We start from the raw sequence: 5,000 nt of genomic DNA on the forward strand, positions 1-5,000 counted from the left end.
GTAATTGTGGTACAGGTCGTGATGGATCACACTTTTAAGTACACCCCTATCCAGTAAAGCAAGAGGGCATATCGTGATATATATCGCTATCGTGATATAAAATAATCCATATCGTGATATATGTTTTTTTCCATATCGCCCAGCCCTACTGTGGCTCATGTGATCAGCTGTCCGTGTGTGTGTGTGTGTGTGTGTGTGTGTGTGTGTGTGTGTGTGTGTGTGTGTGTGTGTGTGTGTGTGTCTACCAACATGTTTACTCTCCAACTCCAGGGTCTGAAGATAACGTGTACACAGAGACAAACACAGGCCTCTTCATTCAACACACACACACACACACACACACACACACACACAAGCATATGACTGAGGTGAGAGTTGGTGAGTGCCCCTGGCAGGGTAAGAAGACAGAGAGGCCACAGTGAGATGAGACCAGCACGCCAACAACACAGAGGGAACACACACACACTCAAACACACACACACACACACACACACACACACACACACACACACACACACACACACACACACACACACACACACACACACACACACACACACACACACACACACACACACACACACACACACACACACACACACACACACACACACACAAACACACACACACACACACACACACACTCTTATGCCAGCAGGCCAGAACATTGCAAGGGTAACAGATAGACGCACCCCACTCCACCCAGAGATACACACACACGCCGCACCCCACATACACACACACACACACACACACACACACACACACACACATCCTAGCCAACATGGTGCAGGAGAAACAGTCAGTGTAACGTGCCATTTTTTTTTTTTGTCACAGCCTAAGCCAGTGCTTCAGGAGCCAATAAGCACATGACACACACACACACACACACACACACACACACACACACACACACACACACACACACACACACACACACACTTCTTTCGGTCTTATTTAAATCAGTCTCACACACTCAATCTCCTCAGGCCTCCACTCTCATGGGGGTGTGTGAGTGTCTAGCAAGAGTGTGAGATACGTGTGTGTGTGTGTGTGTGCATAGTGAAAGTATGTGTGTGTGTGTGTGGATGTGATGCAAGAGTGTGAGATGAGAGGGTGTGAAATGTGCGTGTGTGTGGATGTGATGCGAGTGTGTGTGTGAGGGTGTGTGAGGGTGTGCGTGCGTGTGTGTGTGTGTGCGTGTGCTTGTGTGTGTGTGCGTGTGCTTGTGTGTGTGCTTGTGTGTGTGTGTGTGCGTGTGCTTGTGTGTGTGTGTGTGTGGATGTGAGGGTGTGTGTGAGGGTGTGTGTGTGTGTGTGGATGTGATGCAAGAGTGTGAGATGAGAGAGTGTGCTTGTGTGTGCGTGTGTGTGCGTGTGTGTGTGTGTGTGATGTGAGAGGTGGTGATGGTTTTTCTGGGCTTCGTTCTGCCATGTCTAAACACGTCCCATCATACATCACATACACACACTCCTCGTCTCACACACACACTCTCCTCATCTCACACACACACACACACACTCTCCTCATCTCACACACACACACACACACACACACACACACACACACACACACACACAGACACACACAGACACACACACACACTCTCTCCTCGTCTCACACACACATACACTCTCTCCTCTCACACACTCTTCACCTCTCTCTCACACACACACACACACACCCACACACACACCCTCTTCGTCTCACACTTACTCAGTCTCATCTCACACACACACACTCTCTCTCTCTCTCTCTCTCTCTCATCTCACACACACACAAACACTCTCTCTCTCTCTCTCTCTCTCTCTCTCATCTCTCTCTCTCACACACACACACACACACACACACACACACACACACACACACACACACACACACACACACACACACACACACACACACACACACACACACACACACACTTTCTCCTCATCTCACACACACACACGGTCCCTCCTCATCTCACACACACATCCCTTAACTCTCACACTCTGTCGCTTTTCAAACTAACACACACAACTTATCTTACACACTCTCCTCATTTCTCCATGTCCCCTTCAAAAATAGACACAGACACAGACACAGACACAGACACAGACACAGACACAGACACAGACACAGACACAGACACAGACACACAGACACAGACACAAAGACACACAGACACACACACAGACACAGACACACACACAGACACACACACAGACACAGACACAGACACACACAGACACACACACAGACACACACACAGACACAGACACAGACACAGGCACACAGACACAGACACAGACACAGACACACAGACACAGACACAGACACAGACACACACACAGACACACACACAGACACACACAGACACAGACACAGACACAGACACAGACACAGACACACAGACACACACACACACACACACACACAGACACACAGACACAGACACACAGACACAGACACACACACAGACACACACACACACACATAGACACAGACATCATCACGGTTTTGTTCACTCTGAGCTGTATGGCAAGCCGAAGCGGACATTTTTCGACACTTTTCTCATATATTTGGTTAAAATAAATGGCAAGATGCCGCTGCAAAACTACTGCCAAGTTTGTCCTTCTAAACACCACTGGTAGTGACATCCTGTAGGGGTGTGTGTGTGTGTGGTGTGTGTGTGTGTGTGTGTGTGGTTCTGCAGTTGACCCCAGTGACATCCTGTAGGGGTGTGTGTGTGTGTGTGTGTGTGTGTGTGTGTGTGTGTGTGTGTGTGTGTGTGGTTCTGACGTACAACCCCGTGACATTGCTGGGCTTGGTTCTTTTGGCTGTAGGTGTGTGTGGTCCTTAAGGTGTGTATGGTCTATGGCGTCTATTCGAGCAACTTTAAGGTTTTTTGTGAATTCCGTCTGCGCACTCAATTTTAGCATCTGCGAGAGGAAATTCCACCACTGCGAGCGCAGAGACTGATATACTCCCTCCAAAAGCTCCCTCGAATTTCTCATGCACTCGCTCGAAAGCTTGATCGGCGAATGAAAGACTTTTGGCACTAGGAGGCTCTTCTCTGATTGGTCCTGATTTGACAGCAGGAGAGTCATAACGACGAACCGAAGTATTGGTACCCACGGAAGTACGACGTAACGGTACTCGCGCGTGCAAGTTTTGGCATTAATCTGACGCCATAATGGTCCTGTAGGTGTGTATGTGTGTGTGCGTGTATGGTCTTTTAGGTGTGTATGTGTGTGTGCGTGTATGGTCTTTTAGGTGTGTGTATGGTCCTGTAGGTGTAAATGGTCACGCTCACACACGTCTGTCTGTTAGCCTCTGGCCTGCAGATCTCCAGCACACCAGTAAGTAGCAGACGAGTCAGCACTAAAGAGCAGAAACACCTGGACACACACACACACACACCCACACCCGCACGCACGCACGCACGCACGCACGCACGCACGCACGCACGCACGCACGCACGCACGCACGCACGCACGCACGCACGCACGCACACTCTTGTGAGGTTTGCATGTGACCCATAGTAATGGTGTCAGTTCAGTGTTCAGGTGTGTGTGTGTGCGTGTGAGTGTGTGTGAGAGTGTGTGTGTGTGTGAGTGTGCTTCCGATTCCGTGTGTCAACCCCAAACAGCTCAGCTCTTATCTCCCCCTTGTCCCTGTCTGTGATTGATTATATCTGTGATTATATCACATTATATATTAAAAACATTAAACCCATCTGAGCCCAGAGTTAGAGATGACATCATCAGCACAGTCTCCTTTCCAGGCCATCGTCTGGAGGTCAGAGTTTTCATTAGGGAACACCAGGTGTGTGTGTGTGTGTGTGTGTGTGTGTGTGTGTGTGTGTGTGTGTGAGTGTGTGTGTGAGTGTGGATGTGCGCACCCATTAGGGAACACCAGGTGTGTGTGTGAGGCCAGGGGTGTGTACGAGCTACCTGGAACACCAGGTGTGTGTGTGTGTGTGAGTGTGTGTGTGTGTGTGTGTGTGTGTGTGTGTGTGCGCACCCATTAGGGAACACCAGGTGTGTGTGTGAGGCCAGGGGTGTGTAAGAGCTACCTGGTGTGTGTGTGTGTGTGTGTGTGTGTGTGTACGAGCTACCTGGAACACCAGGTGTGTGTGTGTGTGTGTGTGTGTGTGTGTGTGTGTGTGTGAGGCTCAGCCATGGAGTTGGTTTGGTTTGAGACGCGCATCACTGCTGCATGAGTTCAACATGAACACTTCACCAGGAACCCAAACTTGCTACGCTTCATGATGAACTAGCTTTCCTTTCTATGATCCACTGAAAGTTAGCCATGCATTACACAGTAAATTAACACTATGCAGCAATTTGACACTTTTATTAAGGTATGGTTTTGTAGGTGACTAGTTTTAGTTCCATCCTCAAATTCATTTTGATAGCATATGGCTATGTGAAGAACCGATATACACCTGTGTCTTCCCCCCCAGATTTCCATTTAGAGATTTGAGTCTGAGTTGTCAAAGTTGTGGGGATGAAAAATGTAGCGTGTGTGTGTGTGTGTGTGCCAACGTCATTGACACCTTTCAGCTTCACAGCAAGGCTGAGAGGAGAGATTAGCCATGCTACTACTACTACTGCTGCTACTAATACTACAACAAACACACACACACACACACATGAGCTGTCCACCTCTAAGGAGGACTTCAAAACAGACATTAATTTCTCACACACACACACACACACTCCTCTCACACACACACAACCTCCTCACACACACACACTCCTCACACACACACACTCCTCACACACACACTCCTCACACACACACACTCCTCACACACACAACCTCCTCACACACACAACCTCCTCACACACACATTAATTCAGTGATTTATATGAGAGACTATTTGATTTTATATCGATTACAAATCGATCAGCATCACAGGGATGGCATACACCAGCATGATTAAAGATGGCATAAACTAGACATGGACAATTACACCAGGAAAAGTCTCAACTCTAGCCCTGCTCTTCTGT

The 5,000-nt window shown here is 48.5% G+C and overlaps 1 protein-coding gene across 3 annotated transcripts in view; it reads right to left on the bottom strand.

Annotated features, from left to right (window-relative positions):
• Positions 1-5,000, bottom strand: part of LOC308375018 (ELKS/Rab6-interacting/CAST family member 1-like) — a gene marked incomplete at its 3' end in the record, with an annotated part of 80,875 nt that overhangs the window by 73,837 nt on the left and 2,038 nt on the right. The window lies entirely within an intron of this gene.

Source organism: Sprattus sprattus, assembly GCF_963457725.1.
Source record: "Sprattus sprattus genome assembly, chromosome: 14".
In the NCBI taxonomy this organism is placed as follows: Eukaryota; Metazoa; Chordata; class Actinopteri; order Clupeiformes; family Clupeidae; genus Sprattus; species Sprattus sprattus.